The 13,173-nt window shown below is 36.1% G+C and overlaps 1 protein-coding gene across 1 annotated transcript in view; it reads right to left on the bottom strand.

Moving 5' to 3' along the window:
* LOC142354325 (ras-related protein Rap1-like) overlaps positions 1-13,173 on the bottom strand; it is a 519,643-nt gene that overhangs the window by 354,282 nt on the left and 152,188 nt on the right. The window lies entirely within an intron of this gene.

The following is a 13,173-nucleotide window of genomic DNA, read 5'->3' as shown; positions in this document are numbered from 1 at the left end:
TTTTAGGAGCACCAGATAATGGCAAAAACATGAAACACTTCTAAAGAAAAAAAATAATAGTTGTTTAAAAAACAAATCCTAAATGCTGGACGTCCAGAATAAACCATGACGCTTTACAATAAATTTTATCTCAGCAGAAATTTGAGAATGATGGCAAATTTGCAGCTAATAGGACACAAATCGCCAGCGAGAGATGATAAAATCATTATGTTTTCTGCGGTAACGAGGTAAAAACATTAATAACGATCTTTTTCACGCATAAACTTTAAACTTGCTTTCCGTTCCTGAAATCAAGTTTTGATAGTAATCCTTTACCTCATGTGGTCTACAATCTGAGTTATGTTTGATGCAATCCTACCTTTTTCGGACAAATTTGTCTACATTTGACCACGCTAAAACTGGAATATCAGAAAGTTCATTAACCAGTTGGTCAAGATGTGGAATGCTGTGACAGGCTGATAGTTTTCAATAATAAGATAATAGATCAGTGCTAGGGTGCAAAAAAAACTTATAACAATCTATGCTGTATTCATTAATAGGCGCAAGCCACAATTGAATACGCTGGACGTGTATGAATGCCTGCAATTGAAACTAAAGAAGTAAGCGCAGAAACTATGTTCCTCCAGAATTTTCTATTTAGGCTGTTGGCAAAACTTAAAATGTATTTTTCTCCCATTAGAGCAGGGAATTGACCTTAAAGTTGTAAGTGCAGGCCAGAATTTTTGAACGCAAAAGTTAAGCTTTATTACAAAACAAAAATCCTCCTTTAAATTCTCGTTAACAGAAAGACTTATTTGAAATTGCATATTGGTGTAATACTGTGCTCCAAAAACGTTCGAATTTTTGAAAAAAAAACAAAAATCTCATCTGCCATGTGTTTAGTATTTGTTTGTGTTGCTCATATTATGTTGCCTTAATATTCTTTGTGTTTGAGTAGAGTTATGACGCTTAATTTGTTTTTCCCGAGAGGAGACAAAATTTTACAGAGGCTTGAAGTTTCGCCCGCCTCAACTTCAGATAAATCCCTTGTCCGAACAATGGTCATGTTGAAAACAATGCTTCACAGATGGACTAAAAATCAATGAAAACACTGTCAATGGACATCAAATAACTTTCATCCGATCGTACACTCGCCCGGAAATAATCCGCATCTACAAAATTTGCTGGCACAATGACAATGATGCATAATCAGTTCCAAGAACCAACTCGGGTCATTCATTTTTGCGATCAAGTGTTCTCCCGTAGGCAACTCGACGAGAAATCAATACCGGATTTCTTCAAGATATTAACACTACAGGTTGAAAAAAGCAATTGTGGGACATATAAGAGCATGACGGCTTAGGTTTGAGATCAAAAATTATCAAGGCATGATTAATGGAGCTGATGGACACAGAGGCATCACCTGACAGATGCAAAACCTGGCTTCTGCAATTGAAATGTCTACTGAATTCCCGTTCGTTTGTAGCATCCGGATCCACCTATACAGATACCCCTCCGAGTAGTGTGGCAGTATTATGGCACAAAGTGATAATGGTCAATGTGGCAAAGCAAAGGATTCCTAGCTAACCCAGCGATCGTATCGCGGCCAGAAGCCACTTCAGAGATTCAAAAGCCCTGTGGCAAATGCATCTTGACTGAATTGTTCACTGGGAAAGTTGTTCATTGGGCTGTTGTCACTCGGTCAACAAATATAACTATAAAATTGGAAGAACTGGTGGAAGAATAGGCGTATTTGTCAACCGTCCTCATGTGCGCTACTATTGGACAATTCACTCTGGAATCTTTAATGAACTCGAAGGTGAACGGAGCTCAACTGAAGGCTCACATTGGTTCTGGATCCACGATGTCATTAATTGTTGAGGAGGCTTGTAAGGCAAATGGCCTGGATCTTCATCTCTGGCGACATACCGTCTAACCAATGAAGAGAACTGGAAAATTACCGGCCAATGTGATACCGCTCTGACAATACAGAATGGATACCGCTCTGACAATACACAATGCAATACAAAGGCGAAACAACTGCAGATGATAGAAATAAATGTGAAATGTTTAAGAATTTCTTTGAAAGTATCTTTACTCAAAGTCACCAGACTCAGAAGCTGATGCTGCTCAATTGAATACTCATAGAATCTACAAAAAGGATATCGAATCCGTCGTTATCTCCCTAGACGTAACCAAGGCCTCTGGACCTGATGACATCATCGGCAACAATCTTGAAAAATCTTCCATGTCTGTCAAAGTCCTTAACGCTAATTTTTCAAACTTGTATAAACAAAAATCCACAACTGTGGGAGACATGCGATCTCAGTCCAATCTTCAAGAATGGAGATAAATCTGACGTTGACAGCATCGACCAATCAGCCTGCTGTGCAACATAACCAAAGTCTTTTGAAAGAGTTGTGTTCAACAAAATATACAATTTCCTGTCCACAAACTTAGGCAAGGCACAGTTTGGTTTTTGAAAGAACCACCCGGCAGTTCTATATCTCCTCTTTTATGTTGACGAACGTCCTAGTAATTGTGATTCTCAGCATAATGGCGAATTACATGTCCTGTATCTCGACTTCCGAAAAGTTTTTGATTGAGTTTGTCATCAAAATTTTGTCGAAAAATTGACCATGCGCAGACTAGGAGGAAAACTAATTAACATGATTGTTGGTTACTTGTCGCATAGGCTTCAACGCAGAAAGATAAGTGACGCCTCAGCTCCAAACATTTCAGTCGCCAATTTCCTATCGTTTATGTCAACTACCTATGTAATGTAGTTACCCTCACAACTCCTTGTGCATATGCAGACTTCTTCTATTTAAAATAAAATCAGCAGCACACCTACAACTTGACATTAATCAAACTGCAAATGGAACACCGAAAATGACATGAATTTCAATGCCAAAAATAAAGTAGGCGGAGTCTCCGACGAAGTTTTTAAGGTAGCCTCAAAAGAACAGCTCTACCCTCAGCTAAAAACTATCGAGACTCTAATGTTCTGATGAACAAAAACCTGACGTGGAGTTTGAATTTTTACACTCAACTCAACAAAGCTTGGCGAGCGCTCGATTTCTTAAAACGTATTACATCATCAATCGAAAGTTAGAAAACAAAACCGAGAACCTAGACTGGATACGTTTAACCTGTCGTCGACGACGCATCTCAACTTTGGTACGCCAGTACGGGGAACAAGAAAGCGCTAAAAATGCCAGATTAAAGCTACCTTGTGTATTATGAACTACCCATCAGATAAGACTTACAAAGAAAAACTTGAACGCCTCAAGCTACAATTGTTCTACCTCGAGTTCCATGACCCTCTCTTCCTCCTCTACATTCTCGCGAACAAACACGATTTTGATTTCTCTGAAAAAATTGAAGAAATGTAACAAAGATGAGACGAGGCACAAAAAACAAATTCGTACTGGAAAAAAGCCCAAAAAAGTAGATTTCAATTTCTTCGACGGCACACTATACTTATTGAAGATCTTGCACCGCACTCTACTATCCAAAAGTTCTCACCCATATGTTGGTGAATGTTTCTACAGTAGAAAGAAAATGATTCCTGCCCATGGCGCAATTTTTTGCTCTGTGGAAACTGCAGCGCAATGTCTACTCAAACTCTAATCATCAAAACTCATGCTAAGTTTAAACTTGTAGAGTGAATAAACGGTGGATATGTATCCATAAACAAGAAATTCTACGGCTACTAATAGTTTTTTTATAGTCAAACATGCCGTACGTGAGAATGAAGAACCGGTCGGGGTAGAAGATACGTTCGAATTAGCGGAAACGAAGTGACGGCCGATTTGAGTGTAATTGCGGTCAAGTCAGATCTGTTTTCAATTATAAACATCGAGGCACCTGACATATTCAACGAGTTCGTTAATCGGAAAAAGCCCCATTTCACAAAGCCGCTATAGATCAACTCATATGATACCAATTTTGTGGAAAATTATATAATTAGAATGGTGTAAGAAGTGATTGAGAACTCAACGTTACCTTGGACAACCGAACGAAGTCTTGGTACACAACGGGCAGATAGATTGTGTAGTTATTAACTACCCTGAGATTGTCAATCGTTACACTGTGTGATACCTGTTGGCTGTTATCTTAATTTATTGAAGTAAATCTTATATGATGCAATAATTTATTTCTTAATTTGTTGCCCTTCAATCTTTATTTTAATCAGTACATATTTCAAGTTTCCCGCTTTTAACTTATTGCTGGTTCATATTTATTTCATTTCTCGCTGCGTGATCAGACATGTCTGTTCATTTTCTTCAAGTTTGTTGATAACCACTTCAGTTCAGGATCTTGTCTCGTTAATTCAAATTTAGTTTTCAGAATCTCTTTTGATTCCGCTCCGCAAAATTAAGCTCAAAGATAAGTAAGCATTCCGCCTGGCAAGATCCAACCATAATTTCGAAAGGGTGTCTTCGAGCAACGAAGTCTACAGGAAGAAAGTAAAGTACAAGGGGCTGTCAGCAAACACACAGTCTGACCTGGAATCGATACTTTTTGAGATAAATGTACACCCGATCCAGCTCTCTGATGAAAAAGTGGAAGATACACTAAAATTGAGCCTTGCTAGCCGCGGAGAACGTCATCTTGGATACAGTTCTCGTTCCTAAACCAGAAATTGTAGAAAACCCCTACATCCTATATACGAAAAAAAACTATCACCGAGTCTGCAGTACAATCGGAACGGGAACGTATTGCCAGAAACGCTCACCGGAAGATGAATTGGCTCAACCGAAACCAAAGATTCATTGAAGTAGACATAATGTGTGGAGAAAAACGTGGCCACTTGGAGACCGAAAAACAGTCTCATTGATCTAATTTAGCATCTTTGTGGAGGGGCGGAGAACTCTTAACAGCGAGAACCCACACATCATGATAGTCACTCTCACTACCCCAAATTTTTGGGAGATTGTGGAGGACGCATTCAGTTGACCTCTAAAAACATTATTCAATAGACATGTTTATTCCATAAGAAAACAACCTCGATGAGAAACAGTTGCGCATTTCTACGGAAAACATAAAGACGAACCGAAATTTTGTGACTTCGAAAAAAAGAAGAAATACCGGTCCGAGATGTTTTTATCAACAATTTACTAGATCCTAATATTCAAAAAGAGCTATTGAAACAAACAGTGGAACCAAGGAAAGCCCTTGAACTGGCTATTAACCTGGAATTTGGGATGCGAAATTCAAACCAAATCCAAGCTCACAATAAGACGCTCATTCCGGCAAGCGTTAATGCAATTCAAAACCCACCCATCACTTTCTCTTCAAATTAATCTCTCTCAAACAATTTCCACAACCAAGGCATTCAACCACAATCATTACATTGCTATAAATGTGGGGCCCCACGTTTTCCTGGACATCGAGATAAGTGCATTCCCAAAAAAAAAAATTTGTAATAACTTCGGTTTATTAGATCATTTCGCCAAAGTTCATATCCCTAGAAAAAATCAGTCAACACAGAAGAGGAAGAACCTCACCCCGCGGATTCAGTGAATTTCTTACAATCATCGTACAATAATCACACTTGGTCAACATGGTCAAAGACAACATGGTCGCCAAAAAAAGGATGTTCTCGAGAAAGTCGAACCTCTTAACATGCCTATCAAAACTGGAAATATGTCAACTACTTTATTGGTTGGTTCTGGAGGTGCAAGCAGCATTTTAAATGAGTCAATCGCGGCGCTAGTGATTAGTAGTAATCCTTATGCGAAATGGGTAAGCGAGAACAAACCGCAGCCAAAGACATTTTTTTATGAATCAGTACACATCGAGGGCAATGTCCGAACACCAGTAACAAGAAAAGTTTGGCATAGTTTAGCTGCTGCATTCATAGTTGTTTTTGATGGCTTCAAACCGCTCATCGGTTGATATCGTTGAACGAATAGGACTTGCGGTCACACAAGCCTCATCTCAAAATTGTAGACAAGTAAAAAATATCTCAACACAGTACGCGTAAAAAGAAAAGATAGCCCTACATTTTTCAACCCCGATATCTTTAGTCCAAAGACACAAAACCATGCAGCAAAATCAAATTTTTGCAAACAATTTCAACCACGACATCAAAAAGCGTGACGTATACCCGTTAATTTAACAAAATTAATAAATTATCTAACAAAATTTTAATATAACAAAACTTACAAACTGTCGAGACAAATTTTTTTTTTCACCAATCTTAGGCACAGTTAAAAAATCAATCTATAATGCTTGCAGAAAAACTTGCACAAATCAATAAATTTTAATAAGGCAATTCACAAAATAAATGCCAAATGCCCCATATAGTTACATTAATGGAATCCATATCTAAGCAGATTATTGATCCCGGGTCGCAAATCACTCTATATTTATCAATATTGGATCTCAAGTATGCATATAGTCAACAGAACTTGAACCCTGTAACAGCAAATCACTGCAATTTTAACAAAATAAATGGCTATATGTCGAGCACATTCCGGTTTTGAAAAGGATTCTATGGTTTTATAGATATGTCTGCGGAATTTCAAAAGGCAATGGATTACATTACACATTAAAAGGATTGAAAAAAACTTATTGCTTTTTAGGTGACATACTGATTCTTAGCAAAGAATCAGACAAACATAAAAATATATGTTCCATTGTCTTAAAAGACTTAATAATAAGACGTGTTCTGTGCTTACCTTTTTATAAGCTACTTCACTTCTGGAACTGTCTTATGGTTGTCTCAAGAATATAGGATACTCTTAAGGCTTACCTGACTAACTAAGGTTCTAGATCTCTAGTCTGTTACTCTTCAATCTGAGCTTCAGTAGACAGTGCACGGTCCCCAATGCTAAAGGCTAACGTATATCTCTATACTGAACAAGAGCCGAGTAGAGAGAGAAATATACTTTATTATTATACCAGGTCTGTGACTAGTACCGACTAACGGGGTTGACTGAACAGTTGTGAAGGGAAAACAGATAAACATTTAAGGAAAGATATTTCCCTTTTTTCAACCAATCAGGGTTGAGTATTTCAGTCTTTATTTATTTAAACAAATAACGTCTTTGAGTCTTTTGTTGGCAGTCAACATTGACTCCATCTTTCCGGGGCTTTGAGTTTTTGAAAGTCTTCTGAATACTATGACATATCAATTCCTCATTATTTTCTCTGAAGTATTTTCTTTTCTTTTTGGAATGTGTTGCTTTGTAACTGTTTGTCAGTAGGCCGATTCCCAGACACTGCCCAAAGAGCAAGGAGCTAACATCAACAACCACAAAAGTATCTATTCCAGTACCACAACCAGTGGATGAAAATCTTTTCGGGTAGGCCCGGTGCTGATGTTGTAGGCGCTCCTGATGTCTGGCGACTTACCTGACTTACCTGATTTCTTTTTGTTAGTTGTTTATGTTTAAATTTTTTCTCTATAATAGATTATCATGTTAGGTATTGTAATTGTTCTGTTGTACATAGTATCTCTTCCGGTTGGAAAGAAAAAATAAAATTATTTGTTCGAAATGTTCTTTTGCAATTCGGCGAAGAAATCGAGGGTAGTGAGGTGATTTGTCAACAAGAAGTTGGTTGACATCAACGAGAAATGTTAGTGACGTGTGATTCTTTTGGTCATGTTATATTTTGTTGTGCAAGATGAACATATTTTAGTACCTTGATGTCTCCCAAAATCAGGAGTTATTCTGATGCGCTCAATTCTTACGAGTTGTTTGTCCATACTTCTACTGGTTTTGGATTTGTTAGTTGTGATGATTAGTGTTCACTGTTATTGTTCGCATTTTTCATGTCTGTAAATTTGTTACGGGTTACAGATCTCGCTTATAGTTTGTAATGGGTATGTGCAAAAATGTCCAATCGCCTTATTCTCATTAACGGGTATGTCATCATTGGATAAATTTAGTGAGTTATCTGTCTACGCGCTTTATTTTTTAAAGGTTCGCCTGGTACGACACATTGATATTCAATCTCCCAAATAATTCCTTTGTGGATTATATCATATTAGTTGTTAATAGATGTATAGTTGTTAGTTGTTACTATAGAGGTTTGCATGTAATGGTAACTATCAGTTTATGCATGCATTAGTTTCATGTTATTATTTACATGTGTAAAAATGATGTTTTATTTGTTATTATTTGTTATAAAGACGAACCGAAATATTTTGACTTCGAAAAAAAAGAAGAAACACCGATCCGAGATGTTTTTATCAACAATTTAATAGATCCTAAAATTCAAAAAGAGCTATTGAAACAAACAGTGGAACCAAGGAAAGTCCTTGAACTGGCTATTATACTGGAACTTGGGATGCGAAATTCAAACCAAATCCAAGCTCACAATAAGACGCTCATTCCGGCAAGCGTTAATGCAACTCAAAACCCTCCCATCACTTTCTCTTCAAATTAATCTCTCTCAAACAATTTCCACAACCAAGGCATTCAACCACAATCATTACATTGCTATAAATGTGGGGCACCACGTTTTCCTGGACATCGAGATAAGTGCATTCCCAAAAGTAAAATTTGTAATAACTTCGGTTTATTAGATCATATCGCCAAAGTTCATATCCCTAGAACAAATCAGTGAACATAGAAGAGGAAGAACCTCACCCCGCGGATTCAGTGAATTTCTTACAATCATCGTAAAATAATCACACTTGGTCAACATGGTCAAAGACAACATGGCCAAAGAAAGGATGTTCTCGAGAAAGTCGAACCTCTCAACATGCCCATCAAAACTGGAAATATGTCAACTACTCTATTGGTTGGTTCAGGAAGTGCAAGCAGCATTTTGATTGAGTCAATCGCGGCGCGAGTGTTTAGTAGTAATCCTTACGCGAAATGGGTAAGCGTGAACAAACCGCAGCCAAAGACATTTTTTTATGAATCAGTACACATCGAGGGCAATGTCCGAACACCAGTAACAAGAAAATTTTGGCATATATTAGCTGCTGCATTCATAGTTGTTTTTGATGGCTTCAAACCGCTCATCGGTTGATATCGTTGAACAAATAGAACTTGCGGTCACACAAGCCTCATCTCAAAATTGTCGACAATTAAAAAATATCTCAACACAGTACGCGTAAAAAGAAAAAATAGCCCTACATTTTCCAACCCCGATATCTTGAGTCCAAAGAAAAAAAAACAATGCAGCAAAATCAAACTTTTGCAAACAATTTCAACCACGACATCAAAAAGGGTGACGTATACCTGTTAAATTAACAAAATTAATAAATTATCTAACAAAATTTTAATATAACAAAACTATAAAAAACTCTCGAGACAAAATTTTTATTTCACCAATCTTAGGCACAGTTAAAAAATCAATCTATAAAACTTGCAGAAATATTTGCACAAATCAAAAAATTTTAATAAGGCAATTCACAAAATAAATGCCAAATGCCCCATATAGTTACATTAATCGAATCCATATCTAAGCAGATTATTGATTCCGGGTCGCAAATCACTCTATATTTATCAAAATTGGATCTCAATTATGCATATAGTCAACAGAACGTGAACCCTGTAACAGCAAATCACTGCAATTTTAACACAATAAATGGCTATATGTCGAGCACATTCCGGTTTGAAATGGATTCTATGGTCTTACAGATATGCTTGCGGAATTTCAAAAGGCAATGGATTACATTACACATTAAAAGGATTGAAAAAAACTTATTGCTTTTTAGGCGACATGCTGATTCTTAGCAAAGAAACAGACAAACATAAAAATATATGTTCGATTGTCTTAAAAGACTTAATAATAAGACGTGTTCTGTGCTTACCTTTTTATAAACTACTTCTGGAACTGTCTTATGGTTGTCTCAAGAATATAGGATACTCTTAAGGCTTACCTGACTAACTAAAGTTTTAGATCTCTAGTCTGTTACTCTTCTATCTGAGCTTCAGTAGACAGTGCACGGGCCCCAATGCTAAAGACTAACGTATATCTCTATACTAAACAAGAGCCGAGTAGAGAGAGAGAGAAATATATTTTATTTTTATATCAGGTCTGTGACTAGTACCGACAAACGGGGTTGACTGAACAGTTGTGAAGGGAAAACAGATAACATTTAAGGAAAGATATTTCCCCTTTTTCAACCAATCAGGGTTGAGTATTTCAGTCTTTATTTATTTAAACAAATAATGTCTTTGAGTCTTTTGTTGGAAGTCAACATTGACTCCATCTTTCCGGGGATTTGAGTTTTTTGAAAGTCTTCTGAATACTATGACAAGTCAATTCCTCATTATTCTCTCTGAAGTATTTTCTTTTCTTTTTGGAATGTGTTGCTTTGTAACTGTTTGTCAGTAGGCCGATTCCCAGACACTGCCCAAAGAGCAAGGAGCTAACATCAACAACCACAAAAGTATCTATTCCAGTACCACAACCAGTGGATGAAAATCTTTTTGGGTAGGCCCGGTGCTGATGTTGTAGGCGCTCCTGATGTCTGGCGACTTACCTGACTTACCTGATTTCTTTTTGTTAGTTGTTTATGTTTAAATTTTTTCTCTATAATAGATTATCATGTTAGGTATTGTAATTGTTCTGTTGTACATAGTATCTCTTCCGGTTGGAAAGAAAAAATAAAATCATTTGTTCGAAATGTTCTTATGCAATTCGGCGAAGAAATCGAGGGTAGTGAGGTGATTTGTCAACAAGAAGTTGGTTGACATCAACGAGAAATGTTAGTGACGTGTGATTCTTTTGGTCATGTTATATTTTGTTGTGCAAGATGAACATATTTTAGTACCTTGATGTCTCCCAAAATCAGGAGTTATTCTGATGCGCTCACGAATTGTTTGTCCATACTTCTAGTGGTTTTGGATTTGTTAGTTGTGACGGTTAGTGTTCACTGTTATTGTTCTTATTTTTCATGTCTGTAAATTTGTTAAGGGTTACAGATCTCGCTTATAGTTTGTAATGGGTATGTGCAAAAATGTCCAATTGCCTTATTCGCATTAACGGTTATGTCATCATTGGATAAATTTAGTAAGTTATTTGTCTACGCGCTTTATTTTTTAAAGGTTCGCCTGGTACGACACATTGATATTCAATCTCCCAAATAATTCCTTTGTGGATTATATCATATTAGTTGTTGATAGATGTATAGTTGTTATTTGTTACTATAGAGGTATGCATGTAAAGGTAACTATCAGTTTATGCATACGATGGTTTCATGTTATTATTTACATGTGTAAAAATGATGTTTTATTTGTTATTGTCATGTTTTATAATAATCAGTCCATAAAGTAATAAACTGATTTATGGATTTGGCGAAGTTTTGTTATCTGAAATTTTTGAATTTGGAATATACCTATGTTTTGGTTATTATGAATTGTTTATATTTTGTCATCTAGTTTTATCAGATGAGATCAGAAAATATTTTTCATGCATGTTGTTAGTCTGAATAGTAAATATTCAGTTAGTGTTAGATAGTAATGTTAGTGTTAAAATTGGTATAATTGACATGTCATGACTCAAGTAATTGAAGAACCTGTAAACGTTATGTGTTAAATTTATTGTGCATGTCTGTTACATAATACATATAACCTATAGTGTGTTATTATACACTGTTTTGTGCATATTACGTTTGTTAGCTTTGTTATATCAATTCCCATTGTACATGCATCAAAATATGAGGTACTTTTTGATAATTTCTTCATTTACAAAAGTGCATATATCTAACTATGGAAAATCTTTGCATATGTACATGTATACTCTATCAGCTAAGATTAGGATGGGTAGATTTAGAAAAATGAAAATAAAAAAATTTTTTGTTCTATCTAAAGTTTATTACAAATTAAGTGTAAAACCAATTGTTATAACTATTGATAGTTTTAAGGGATACAAACTGGGGTACAAATTTAGAGAATGGTACAAATTTAGAGAATAGTAATTTGTACAGATAGTTTACAAATAGTCTATAACAGAGAGTTTGTTCAAATAGTTGAAGCACAAATTGTTACTGCAAAAGGGTAAAACACATATGCAGAAAGAGGTTCATAGTTGGATAAGAATGTTCAAATTTATTCAATTTAAACTGTTTGAATTCGACATTGTTACTTGTTCTCAGTTGGTGTCATTACGATTTGTCCGTCTGTTTGGGATGGTTTGTTCTGTCCCTATAATGTTTGTATTCCTTAAGAAAATGATCGTCTTTTGACAGAAATTGTGCCAGGAGGTTAGTTATTTCGTCAATAGGTACTTCAGTTATCGACGCTTTAACTGTATTCAGTATCTTTTGTTCGATATCAGTTACTTTTCGTTCGTTATTGAATAGTTTTATATTATTAAAGGCTCAATTTGTTACGCTGCCTTCTAAGTGGTAAGTGTGATATTCTTCACACGGTTCAAGCGCTTCGATTGGTACAATTAGTGGTCGTTCCGGTGCTTCCTAGGGTTGAAGATTGTAATAATTCCTAATGGGGTCAAAATTACGTAAAGTTCCGATAGCATAGTCCCATTTTAGATTATAGCCGTAGTTTAAGAAATACAGTGAGGTTAATTGATCGTTAATATGTATGTAACTCTTAGTAGTGTTAATGTTTTTATCGCGTAGGAACGTATAAAATATCAAGTTGTATATCAACTTTGTTTCGTGTACTCGATAATTGTTCTTTTGAACATCCTTCGGTGTTGGATGTAAGAAGTTAAAGCTTAGTTGAAAAATTTGATGTTCGAACACACTATTAGCCGAAAGGTCTTGGGATGCCTTGGCGACAGGTAGTCAAAAGTACAAATTACAGGTACCTTAAAATCGTAGTCATAATCATACATGAAGCGTTCTGTTAGACTATAGAATTGTTTTAAGATGGGGTATGTTGTCTGATGTAGTTTATCTCTCCTCATATTCTTAGTACTACGTTTTACAGTGTTAGTATTCTCGGATGGTAGAGGCGGGAAGTATTCCGAGACGTGATCTTTTAAATTATGTAATGGTGTTATAACAAAACTATAATCTCTAGAATCGAATGGCATTTCAGACCAGTTACGGTACGATAGTAAAAGATTATAATTACTACTGAGTGGATAGTTAAGAGTTCTTGGGTCTATTTCTTGAAACCAAATTGTTTCCATAACAGGTGTTGTGGGGTTTTGTTCATTGGAAGATTGGTGGAAGAACGATTTCCAATTGTTACTTCTAGGTGTAACTGCGTACAGAAACCGGAGGTTGTTCGGTCTAATGTGATGTGAATT

Source organism: Convolutriloba macropyga, chromosome 15 (assembly GCF_964194025.1).
Source record: "Convolutriloba macropyga chromosome 15, txConMacr16.3, whole genome shotgun sequence".
NCBI classification, from domain to species: domain Eukaryota; kingdom Metazoa; phylum Xenacoelomorpha; order Acoela; family Convolutidae; genus Convolutriloba; species Convolutriloba macropyga.
Note: the sequence above shows the minus strand (reverse complement) of the source record. Positions and strands in the feature narration are given on the sequence as shown.